We start from the raw sequence: 13,987 nt of genomic DNA, 5'->3' as shown, positions 1-13,987 counted from the left end.
GGGGGCCAATTGCTTTGCCCCTGTTGATTCACCCGTAGAACTGCACTGGTAGGCATGTGCCCCTTTGAAATCACAGTATTGGGTCTTCAGCGGAGCTCTGTTTTGTGGGGTGCGCCGGCCATAAAGTGACACGTCCTGCTGGGACCCCTCGTGGATCCTATTGTGGTGGGGCCGGAAAGGGGGCGGGGCTAAGTCCCTTCACCGGACGGCTTCTTGGTACTGCGGGAGAAAGAAGGAGAAGAGCGTGTTAGCCGCAGTGCCCCCTCTGGTGTCGGCGGGTTATTACAATGTCTCGGCTGACCCTGTGAGGGCGTCATCTGAGGCACATGTGTGACTTTACATATATATATATATATAGTGGTAAAAAATCAGGCAGCAGACAGAAACAGGTTTTAGGACGGCCACCTCAAACAGGGAAAAATCAGCAAAATATAAAAATCCCGTCTTTACAGATGCGAACTGACTAACAGGTTTGAATCTGCACTATCAACAGGGTGGGAAAGAGGAAGAGGTGGCGTCAGGGCAGCCGGAAAACAGGAAGGTGTATTCTGGGTACCAGAAATGACATCAGCAGTGGGTGGCTCCGTGGTGATGTCATCGAGAGGCGGGGTCTTCGGCTGAACTGCAGAGGAACAAGAGGAGAGAGAGAGGATCAGGTGAGAGTGCCAAGCCCTGGTCTGGCTGACCAGTAACACTATCTGAGCATGTAAACTGTCCCCCATGTGTACGAGCCCTCGTGTAAGACGCGCATCCTCATTTTTACAAAGAAAATCACAAAAAAAAAAAATTTTCCCCGTGTATGATGCGCGTTGTGATTGTATAGGAAGAGTTTAGGGCACGTTTTCTGTGGAATGCCCTTCTGTTTTGGTTGCATGACGAAAGAGCGAGAGAGAGAGAGAGAGGGAGAGAGTGCGTGTGAGCAAATGAGAGAGAGAGAGAGAGAGAGAGAGAGTGCGAGTGAGCAAGAGAGAGCGCGAGCGAGCGAGGGAGAGAGAAAGCGAGCAAGACAGGGAGAGAGCGCGTACGAGCAAATGAGAGAGAGAGAGAGAGAGAGAGATAGAGCATGCGAGCGAGAGAGAGTGCGAGCGAATGAGCAGGAGAGACAGAGAGCACGCATGAGCGAGCGAGATAGAGAGAGAGAGAGTGCGAGCGCGAGCGAGCGAATGAGCAAGAGAGAGAGCGCACACATGCGTAAGAGAGAGAGAGCGAGCGAGCGAGCGAACGAGAGAGAGAGCGAGCAAGAGAGGGAGAGAGCACGTGTGAGCAAACGAGCAAGAGAGAGAGAGACTGTGAGCGAATGAGCAAGTGAGAGCGCGCAAACGAGAGAGAGAGAGCACATGCGAGTGAGTGCAAGAGAGAGAGAGAGTGCGAACGAATGAGCAAGAGAGAGCGGGAGAGAGAAAGCGAGCAAGAGAGGGAGAGAGCGCGTGCGAGCGAATGAGAGAGAGAGAGAGAGAGAGAGGGCGCGAGTGAACGACAGAGAACGAGCAAGAGCGGGAGAGAGCGCGTGCGAGCGAATGAGAGAGAGAGAGAGAGAGAGGGCGCGAGTGAACGACAGAGAACGAGCAAGAGCGGGAGAGAGCGCGCGTGCGCGAGTGAGCGAGCGAGCGAGAGAGAAAGAGAGAGAGTGCGAGCGCGAGCGAGCGAATGAGCAAGAGAGAGAGCGCACACATGCGTAAGAGAGAGAGAGCGAGCGAGCGAGCGAACGAGAGAGAGAGCGAGCAAGAGAGGGAGAGAGCACGTGTGAGCAAACGAGCAAGAGAGAGAGAGCGCGTGAGAGAGAGAGACTGTGAGCGAATGAGCAAGTGAGAGCGCGCAAACGAGAGAGAGAGAGAGAGAGAGAGGGCGCGAGTGAACGACAGAGAACGAGCAAGAGCGGGAGAGAGCGCGCGTGCGCGAGCGAGCGAGAGAGAAAGAGAGAGAGTGCGAGCGAGCAAGTGAATGAGCAAGAGAGAGAGCGAGAGAGAGAGAGAGCACGCAAGTGAGTGCCAGAGAGAGAGCGAGTGAGAGAGCTCAAGCTGAAGAAGTAAACATTACAGAAAAAATGTCTTCGTGTATGAGGCGCACCTGATTTTCTAATGCTAATTTTCGGGAAAAAATGTGCGTGTGGTACACGGGTAAATACGGGTTTTATATATATATATATATATAGTAAAACAGGAGAGAAGACAAGAGAAAGTGTTGGGACCCGGTAGAATTGATGGAAAAAATGACTAAGAACTGTTGGCGTGTAAAGAGTTCATTTCAGAGTGCAGTCAAAATGACGTCTTGAATCCAAATTACGACCCAGAGGGGGCGGGGCCAAGGAACCCTCAGTCAGCAGTGATGTCATTAGAATGGCTGACCTGTAGGGGAGAAAGAAAGGAGAACCACAGCACCTTCCCTTGACTCGGGGTGGAGTTACCATCTGAGAAGCCTTTAATTTGTCTCCCAAGCACACATATGTGACTATATACATACTGTATCATCGTTCTATCTCTCTATTATAAAGAAAAAAAGTCCTGGAAAGCAAAAGCAAAGCAACAATACGTGATCTTCTCGGAAGACATTTAAAAGACCCGCGAGACGACAGAGACTTGCCACGGAGCGTCACGCGGGGACCGTAAACCTGAGACTTGGTGCCGTCTCCCGGGGATGTGGAACATGAGATTATTGCAAGACACACCGTACTTACAAAAGATATCATATAAGAGCACACCCATCAAAAAACACTCAGTGGTGTTAAAGCACGTCGTACACACAGATCGTGTGCTCTCAGCGTATAAGGACAATACGGAGAATAGAGACCCAAAGGCGTTGGAAAGAAAAAAAGACAGGTAAGAGATTATGAAAGCAGTGGAATTCGAGAGGCTCAAACAAATGATGGCGTGATACACATGCAGACAAAGGTACAGAATATGAAAGCAGGAAAATTCAAAAGTATTGTATTGTCCCAGCCAGGCTGAGGGCTTTTTGGTTTTAAGTGACTGTTAGGTCTGATAGCAGGGTATTGATTGATGTGGTAATGGGGGTGTTGGAGAGGGTGCTAGAAAGTTGTGTTTGGGGTTAGGAAGTTGGCGATTGCTCAAGTAAAACTTTTGTGACACTTTATCATGTCAGTCGCCACAGTATCAAAGAAAAGATCGCATTACCGCAAACAAAAGGCGATTAATCATCAGGACCAGGTGTCATTGAAAAAACAGCAGGACAAAGCGAGGTCAGAAGTAAAAGGCAAAGAGTGGAAAACAAAGTCTTTTCACATTCGCATCATTCAATGCACAAAACGTGAATTTACACAGTAATGGACCACACGCTATGAGAATCTGTGGTCTCAGAAGAGTTAAAGGAACGACGAGTTGAATTACAAAGAATAAACAATTCGGTCAGCTGTATAGTGATGATCACGGAGAAGTGATGCAAATATTAACAGACAAAAAGAAAGGTGATGTATATATTAAGAGAATAACATTACACACCAAAGGAGATCGTGATATGCCATTCGTATTACAATGTTTACCGTGAGAGTAGCGTTTACTATGACAATCAATAAATCACAGGGACAAACATTATTTATTAGAGAAACAGAAACAATATTCACTCACGGGCAGTTATACGTTGCGTTGTCACAATGTGTCTCCAAAAAATATTGTTTTTAATGAGGGTTTAAAGTAAAAGTGCAAATAATGAAATTGAAACAATTCCAAAAAAAAAAAATTTAATTGTATATCTGATTAACCAAACACAGGGGTTGGTGAGCGAAGTGAGAAGGGGGTGAAGCCCCCTAATATAATATAATATAATATAATATAATATAATATAATATAATATAATATAATATAATATAATATAATCCATCCATCCATTATCCAACCTGCTATATCCTAACTACAGGGTCACGGGGTCTGCTGGAGCCAATCCCAGCCAACACAGGGTGCAAGGCAGGAAACAAACCCCGGGGCAGGGCGCCAGCCCACCGCAGGGCACACACACCCACACACACCAAGCACAATTTAGAATCGCCAATCCACCTAACCTGCATGTCTTTGGACTGTGGGAGGAAACCAGAGCGCCTGGAGGAAACCCAAACAGACACGGGGAGAACATGCAAACTCCACGCAGGGAGGACCCGGGAAGTGAACCTCAGGTCTCCTAACTGCGAGGCAGCAGCGCTACCACTGTGCCACCGTGCCGCCCATAATATAATATAATCCATCCATCCATTATCCAACCTGTTATATCCTAACTACAGCGTCACAGGGGTCTGCTGGAGCCAATCCCAGCCAACACAGGATGCAAGGCAGGAAACAAACAATGGGCAGGGCGCCAGCCCACCACAGGGCACACCCACACACACACACACACTAGGGACAATTTAGAATCGCCAATGCACCTAATCTGTCTGTTGTGGGAGGAAACCCAGGCAGACATGGGGAGAACATGCCAACTCTACGCAGGGAGGACACAGGGAGCGAACCCAGACGGGTCTCCTTACTGCGAGGCAGCAGCGCTACCCACTGCACCACAGTGCCGCCCATAATATAATATAATATAATATAATATAATATAATATAATATAATATAATATAATATAATATAATATAATATGATGTGCCCTGGCGCCCTGCCTGGGGTTTGCTTCCTGCCTTGCGCCCTGTGTTGTCTGGGATTGGATCCAGCAGACCCCCGCGACCCTGTCGTTAGGATATAATGGGTTGGATAATGGATGGATGGATGGTAATATAATATAATATGTATCTGTTGTGACAGTAGGGGGTGCTGTCGCACCTCCAAACCCGCAGACAATATGCCAAAACACCAGATAAAAGTCCAATAATGAATTTATTATTACAAAAGTGTGCACCAAGCACCTCCACTATACTCAACACTAATACAATAATCAATCCTCCTCTCCACCCAGCAGCTCTGTCGCACTCCCTCCCAACTCCGGCTCAGTCTGCTGGGGTTTCCCACAGTCCTTTTATATTCCTTGACCCAGAAGTGCTTCTGTTCCTCAGTCCATGTGATTTCATAGCACTTCCAGGTCAGGTGGAAAGCTCTCCTTTTTCTTCAGCCCGGAAGTGCATCCTTTCTTCCGTCTCCATGACTAGGGGGTACCTCCGAGCTATAATAGAAAGCATTGTGCCTCCCTGCAGCGTCCCCTGGTGGCCCCCATAGTATCCAGCAGGGCTGTGCAGGAAAACTCCATTGTCCATGATGCCCTGCTGGAATCTGGGGCACCTCCATGTTGCAGGGAGGACTCCATCTAGCGGCATGGGGGTATTGGCCATATATCACACACTGTATACACTTATACTGTGTACTGTAAGAGAGGACACTGAACACAGAGTAAGGATTGAGGCCCGACTCTAACCCCGTGTAACTCCTTCAACAGCGAAAACGCATAACGTCTTTTCAGACACGAGTCCAGCAAAGAGGTGAATGAAAACGGTCAGCTCCTGGTTTATAAGGGCTGTTGGCAGGAAGGGGCCTGTCCAGGTGGGCAGCAGTGTGGTGGCCGTTCTGGTCTGGCAGGTAATTACCATCACCAGAGACCTCAGGCTGCCTCCCAAGAGCACACATGGGACAATATACAAGACACAAACATACAATATATAATACACAATATACAATATATACTATACACTATACAATACACAGTATTCATTATACAATATACAAGATACATACTGTATATGCAACATGTAATACACAATACACAATAAACAATATAGAATGTTCAATATGCAATACATATTACGCATTATACAATATGCCATATATAAAACACCACACACAATACACCCTATATAATATACAAAATAAGCAATATACACAATACACATATGAGACGCCTGACATTTCCTTGAATGGCCGTGTAGAGTGGTGCGATGACAAGGGGACAGGCTATGACAATTTCAAGCACTAAAAGACGACCATCACGAGCGCCGATAAGGTCAGAGGCCTTTAAGTTCACAACCCAAACTGTCACCTGACGAGTGCCTCATCCGTCATGAACGAGGTCCCAAGCCAGGATGCAACTCGGTCTTCACGACTTCCTGGTGAAGTACTCAATTGCCCCGTTCTCTTGACTCAGGCCTTTGTGATTTCTGACCCATCCCGAAAACAGACAAAGACTCTCGGACATTTCTGACATCCTGAAGGACGTGACAAAGGAATTCAGGGGCATTCCTGAAGCAGAACTCCAGCAAGAGGCAGGATCAACGAAGGAAAGGCAAAGCCATGGAAGGAGATGGCGGTGAAGGTGACGGTAGCCATCAGTGCGCAGACTGGCCGCACATTTTTTTATTAACAGGTTCATTCCAGAAATTCTGTTGGCACACATCGTGCAATTCCACAGTGCGGTGGCTTCTAGACTGGAGGACCAGTGGCATCCGTCACCTCTGCTTTCACCTACTCCAGACTCATCCTTCTCCTGTTTACTGTCTTCAAAAAGAAGCCACGCAACCAGAAATCCCTGTTGCTTCTGTATGAGAAGACCACCCTGGGCACTGCCACTTTCCTTCCTTTACTTCATGCAGCTGTGGCACCTTGGTGTGTTGTTTATTTTCACATTTTTTTCTGCCAGCTGTCATTAAATGGAGTTGTCATTGGACTCCCCAACATTCAGAGTTGTTGTTCTCTCTCTCTCTACATTTATATATATTTATATTTATATTTATATATATATATATATATATATATATATATATATATATATATATATATATATATATATATATATATATATATAAACCACATTTATTTATTTATAATATATATATATATATATATATATATATATATATATATATATATATATATATATATAGTTGCAGGTGGCTGGGGGGCAACCCAGCCAGGACGCCCCGGAGGACCAGAAGAGGGCATACGCCTTCCCCAGACCACGTGGAGGCGACCGCCCTGGTACCTATGGGGACCACAGGCACAGAGCTTTGAAGCTCAACCCTTTAGAGGCCCGTGGTCTCCGCCAGGGGGCGCCCCGATGCCTTGGGAGCCCTGGGCCTCAGCACTTCCGCCACACTGGGGAGTGCCGGTGGAAGATTGCTGGGAAGCACCTGGAGCACATCTGGGTGATTATAAAAGGGGCCGCCTCCCTCCATTCAGGGGCTGGAGTCGGGTGGATGTGGACAGAGCTTGGGAGGAGAGGAAAGAGGTGGCCTGAAGAAGAGAGAAAAGGCATTGTTGGTGGTCAGGACTTTGGGGATTTTTGGGGGTTTTGAGGTGCACTGAACTGTAAAATATGTATAATAAATGTGTTGTGGGTGAACCATCGGTGTCCGCCTGTCTGTGTCCGGGCCGGCTTCCACAATATATATATATATATCCAGTGGAACCTCAAGTCACGAACATCTCTGAACACGTACAAATCAGGTTACGACCAAAGAGTTCACCAAACTTTGGCATCTGTTCACGACTACACACTCGGGTGACGAACAAGCCAGTTTCCCTTCCAGGTCGTACATGCCAATGATTTCCGCACATGCTCAGTCTCTCCCTGGGCATTCCCTGAGCAGCGAGCGAGAGAGAGAGAGAGAGGGAGAGAGAAAGAGAGCATGAGCGAGCGAGAGAGAAAGAGAGAGAGCGAGCGAGCGAGAGAGAAAGAGAGAGAGCGAGTGAGAGAGAAAGAGAGAGAGTGAGCAAGAGAGAGAGAGAGCGAGAGAGACAGAGAGAAAGAGAGAGCAAGCAAGCGAGAGAGAAAGAGAGAGAGAGTGAGAGAGAGAGAAAGAACATGAGCGAGCGAGAGAGAAAGAGAGAGAGTGAGCAAGAGAGAGAGAAAGAGAGAGAGCGAGAGAGAGAGAGAGAGAAAGAGAGAACGAGCAAGCGAGAGAGAAAGAGAGAGAGAGTGAGAGAGAGAGAAAGAACATGAGCGAGCGAGAGAGAAAGAGAGAGAGTGAGCAAGAGAGAGAGAGAGAGAAAGACAGAACGAGCAAGCGAGAGAGAAAGAGAGAGAGAGTGAGAGAGAGAGAAAGAACGTGAGCGAGCGAGAAAGAGAGAGCACGAGCGAGCGAGAGAGAAAGAGAGAGAGCGCACACGAGAGAGAAACAGAGCATGAGCGAGTGAGAGAGAAAGAGAGAGAGTGAGCAAGCGAGAGAGAAAGAGAGAGAGAGTGAGAGAGAGAGAGAAAGAACATGAGCGAGCGAGAGAGAAAGAGAGAGAGTGAGCAAGAGAGAGAGAAAGAGAGAGAGCGAGAGAGAGAGAGAGAGAGAGAGAGAACGAGCAAGCGAGAGAGAAAGAGAGAGAGAGTGAGAGAGAGAAAAAGAACGTGAGCGAGCGAGAAAGAGAGAGAGTGAGTGAGCGAGCGAGAGAGAAAGAGAGAGAGCGAGCGAGGGAGAGAGAAAGAGAGAGAGTGAGCGAGCGAGCGAGAGAGAAAGAGAGAGAGCGAGCGAGCGAGAGAGAGAGAGAGAGAGCGAGCGAGCAAGAGAGAGAGAGAGAGAGAGCGAGCGAGCAAGAGAGAGAGAGAGAGAGAGAGTGAGCGAGCGAGCGAGAGAGAGAGAGAGAGAGAGAGAGAGAGAAAGAGCGAGAGAGAGAGCACGAGCGAGCGAGTGTATATATATTTACATTCAGTTTGTACAGTCCAGAACAGATTCATTGTATTTACATGCAATCCTATGGGGGGAGAAATTACTTCGGGTCACGAACCAAAATGGGTTGCGACCAGAGTCTTGGAACGAATTATGGTCGTGACCCGAGGTTCCACTGTATATATACAGTATGTATATTGTAAGAGAAATGAGAAGATGACAATAAATTGTCAGAGTACCAGCCTGGTACCCCATATAACTGAATTGCAAAGCATAAGAGCAAAACACTCAATAACTGCTGAGAGTTCAACATCAAACTGCCAGACATGGCGCGGCTTCCAGTTTTCAGTCCTTCTGGCAGGAAGAGGCGGGTCCAGGAAGTGACGTCAGAGGTGTTCCTGCTGTCAATCATCGGGACTGCAGAGGGAGGAGGAGAGAAAAGGCAGTAGGACACGGCGCCACCTCCTGGAGCAGCAGACGAAGTGTCCTTCAGCTGTCCCCCATCTGCACACACGTGACACGTGTATTTGCACGTACACTCCTCATGCTTAGGGCTTACTAAATGGTCATTGCACCCTAAGCTGAGACTTGGCACTGTCACTTACGGCCTCTCCTTTCCTCTTACCCTCAAATCAGAAGATGGATGAGATGACAACTCTTACTGTCACTTCCGTTTCTGTTGACCTTGAACCCACCCCTTCCCTGAGGGGCCATCTTAAACAGGACATCACCACCGTAACTCCTCATATATATATTGTGCCCTGTGTTGGCTGGGTTGGCTACAGCAGACCCCCGTGACCCTGTCGTTAGGACATAGCGGGTTGGATAATGGATGGATGGATGGATATATATATATATATATATATATTTGACTGTGTGTATGTGTGTATTGTAACCAGTAGGAGGTGCCACTGAGTCCTGCTATGGCAGATGAAGATGAGACCCTCGAGGAGGTCCTTGGACACCTTCACGTGTCTACCGGCCCTTTGGCTGCCCACCACCACCACCACCTCACAGATTCAGAGTCCACTTTCCTTACGGTGTCAAAGGAGCAACACTCAGACCAAGGCACTCGGCGTGGAGGCCACACAAGACCCCTGACTCTTCTGAAGCGACCACCCGTCAGTCAGCATGCTCTTCGTTGGCCATTGGATGATGTTGTCTGCTATGAGTGGGAATGCAGCCATGTGGTCTACAGGAGCTTAGTGGGCCTGCTGAAGACAGCAAGAGGTTCGAGGTTTGGGGGGGCTTCTGCTGTGTGCCATCTGGGCCTTGGATTTGTGTCCCCGTTGGAAAAAGGTGTCCAGTACCTGCTGCCAAATAACACCAATGTCGTATATAGTGCCTTTCACACTTGGCACCAGGCCACTTCATAGAACACCGGCCAAGGACTGGCACACCACTCAATCCAAGCACATTTTATAGTGCCTTTCACTCTAATACTCTATCAGCTAGTGACTACCTCACCATTCAGTCGGTGACTTTTATACTAAACACTGAGCCATCAGACAGAATAGGTGTCAGCGCTTAGCACACCATTCAAGCAGTACCTTTATATAGCGTCTTTCACATTCACAGGTTCATAGAATATCGGTCATTGCCTGCTTATATAGCGCCTTACACACTCACCATTAGACTGCCAGAGTATCGATTACCACATCTGTACATTCAGTCATTGTCTTATGTAGCGCCTTTCACACCAACCACTGGATTGTTTAGCAGAAGATCAGTCAGTGGTGGGTGCACCGCTCAAGCAACATTTAATGTAGCGCCTTTCACAACAGATTGTTACACAGTGACTATGATGTTATTCAGTCAGTCATTATCTTATATAGTGCCTTTCATAGTAAGGACCATTCCAAAGCACATGCAGGTCCTAGTCATCTACGTGTGGAGTGCTGGGCACACTGGACATTAAACCCTAATCAGTTCATCAATCGATGTCTCATATAGCGCCTTTCGGAATTCTTACCCATTAAGTACACCAATACATCATTTTCTTATATAGTGCCTTTCATCGCTCATAGCACTTAACAAACGCAGTCCGGTTTTTCATGCTGTAGATGTGAACACCTCAAAGTCAGGCGGCTTCACACATCACCGACCAGTCCTTCAAATCCCAGTATACTGCCTTTCATAGTGGATACCACTTCAATATTTTCAATTTTTGTTTTTTTCAATGTTATGGAGGTGTGCATTTCAACAGTTGGCGCTCTGTCAGGTGAAGTGAGACTTACCAGTCAAGGTCTTACATTGCGCCTGTTGTGTATTTTTTTGGGAAAGGTTTGGAGAACAGGCCGGTTAAATCAAGAGCTAAAAGCAGGTCACTGAAAACCACACAGTATATAGCGCCTTGCACCCTAGGCAGGCAGCACTTTCACACGTCCGTTCATTTTTCTCAAAAGTCCACATACAGATTCAGTGACTCACTTAAGGTGGCCTGGTGACTCAGTGGTTGGAGCCGAGTGCTTTACAGTCCACTAGGGGGCGTCCTGCCTGCCAAGTATGATAAAGTGCATGATGACAGTGGGCAAAAAAAAAAAAAAAAAGCCTGGCATTGTGTTCAGGGAAAGAAAAAAAAAAACGTTTGTGGAAAAAGCTTGGAATTCGGTGCCTTGAAGCATCTGCTGGCTTTTATCACAGCTGAAATTTGCATATTTTTGGTTTCTTGCAACTTATCATTTTTATGCTGTTTTTCATTTTTTGCCAACTAGCGGAAAGCGTGGAAAATCTAAAACTGCTTGCAAACATGGCAATTTAACTCTTGGAAACCCCTTAGACGGCTTCACTAGACAGACATCCGAAGAACCGAGCGCAGAGATACGAACTATCATGTGCAGGGCAGAGAAAGGCAAATACTCGTATAGCGCCTTTGATGTCTCCGCAGGGAGCTGAACACACGGCCAGAGAAAATGAGCTAAAGGCCGAAGCTGGAACTCAAGAGAGCAGCCAGAGCACCGAGGCACTTTGATGATGATGATGATGATGATGATGATTATAGACCACCTGGAGATGATGCCCACCCAGCACCCTCACCCTACGACCTCACAGCTGGCCATCCAAACCTCTCAGGTTAATTAAACTACAATCTGTCTATCTGTCTATGATATAGTGCCTTTCATGGCTCTAAGATACAATGCCTCTTGAATCTGGATAAATATCTTGATTGTATAACACCATTTACATCTACTCATTTACCTCTTATATAGGGCCTTTAACATTCATCTACCTGTCTATCCTTTAAATTGTGCCTTTCACTTCTATCTATAATAAAGTGCCTATCTATCTATCTATCTATCTATCTATCTATCTATCTATCTATCTATCTATCTATCTATCTATCTATCTATCTATCTATCTATCTATCTATCTATCTATCTATCTATCTATCTATCTATCTATCTATCTAATCCTGCCAACTACGCTATCTATCTATCTATCTATCTATCTATCTATCTATCTATCTATCTATCTATCTATCTATCTATCTATCTATCTATCTATCTATCTATCTATCTATCTATCTATCTATCTATCTATCTATCTTTGTGGCAGAGCTACGGGCGCTGAGCAGACTCCTGTCAATCATGGAGAATCCACAGCATCCACTGAACAGGATCATCTCCAGACAGAGGAGCAGCTTCAGCGACAGACTGCTGTCACCATCCTGCTCCACTGACAGACTGAGGAGATCGTTCTTCTCCCAAACTATGCGATTCTTCAATTCCACCCCGGGGGGGGGGTTTGGGGGGGTGGTAAACGTTAACATTATATAAAGTTATTGTCTGTTTTTACCTGCATTGTTATCAATCTTTAATTTAATATTGTTTTTTGTATCAGTAAGGTGCTGCTGGAGTATGTGAATTTCCCCTTGGGATTAATAAAGTATCTATCTATCTATCTATCTATCTATCTATCTATCTATCTATCTATCTATCTATCTATCTATCTATCTATCTATCTATCTATCTAATCCTGCCAACTACGCTATCTATCTATCTATCTATCTATCTATCTATCTATCTATCTATCTATCTATCTATCTATCTATCTATCTATCTATCTATCTATCTATTATATAGTGCCTTCCCATTCTATCTATCTATCTATCTATCTATCTATCTATCTATCTATCTATCTATCTATCTATCTATCTATCTATCTATCTATCTATCTATCTATTATATAGTGCCTTTCACATTTATTCATCTATCTGTAAGCCTACTAGACTGCAGACTCTCAGCCCATTGGACAGCAGAGGACTGTGTGCAACACATGAGCCCAAAATGGCTGACAAACGAGTGCCATCACCTGACAGGTGACACACTGAGGACTCGCTGCTGTCCTTCTCCCACCCACCTAATGTGCTTTTCCCACCTCAATGTGTCCATAGGTTGTCATTCATTAGACACTGGCTGGCCAATCAGATGATGGTGGCACAGACCCTCGTTGGTCAGGTGTCTCTGACAGACGTATCGTTTTCAAACCAGCAAACATGGCACTGTCACTGACACAAGAAAAGTCACACATTCAATGAGCCTCAGTAGGGTGCTGTGCCAATCTGAGTATCTCATTTAACACAACCAGATTGGCTCAGAGAATCAGTTTTGGGGTCTTTGGCACCCTGTTTATTCCAAGGAGCTCTTCCTGGTGGTCCACAATGAATTAATTTCATTTTTAATATTTCTTCAATCGCAGCACAGCGTGAGGAGGTGCAGTCACACTCTTCTTGGTCGCACCTTTCTACAAAAATTGCTTCACCAAAGCACTCAATTGAATAGTTAGGGGGCTCAGTCAGGTGGGGTAATCAACCTGCCGCTGTATAGTTCAGCCACTAGGGGGTGACTCCACCTGCCTATGAACTCTTCGGCCTTGGCGTGTGTGTGTGTGTGTGTGTGTGTGTGTGGCGGTCCATGTTTGCTTTTCAGAGGCTCTCACCTAAATATGCCGCCTTTATTTTAAGCTCCAAGCATGAAAACCACAGCTGGCTGCAGCGGCATCCAGCACCTGGGTACACAGCCAGTGGGAAACACGAACATTGCCGCGCTGAGGTCAACAGTCCAGGGAAAATATTTTTTATTCCTTGAAGTAGAAAATGATTCGTGGTCTGTGAGCATCGGTGAGCCTCAGCCAGGCCATGTCCTCAATTCAGTGTCAAGTGAGAAGAGGAGGACGATGAAGAGCCAGTATGGCTAAACTGGTGGGTGTGGGGAGGGGGGCTTTTCACAAATTACTAATTGGCAACCAACCTTTAGATTGGCAACCATCCTAATGCGTTCATTCACCAGAAAACAGGAAGAAATCAATGAAGAAATAACAGTGGCTGGAATGAATGGCATCCGGAAGCGATTACCACAGCACAGAGAGTTAGGAGATTTAATCGGTGTCACTGAGCACAGCAATCTGCTGCGGGTTCATATCAGACAGGCTACCGTTGTGTCCACAAGGCCACCACAAGGGGGAGT

Source organism: Erpetoichthys calabaricus, chromosome 4, assembly GCF_900747795.2.
Source record: "Erpetoichthys calabaricus chromosome 4, fErpCal1.3, whole genome shotgun sequence".
In the NCBI taxonomy this organism is placed as follows: domain Eukaryota; kingdom Metazoa; phylum Chordata; class Cladistia; order Polypteriformes; family Polypteridae; genus Erpetoichthys; species Erpetoichthys calabaricus.
This window is presented reverse-complemented; position numbering follows the sequence as displayed.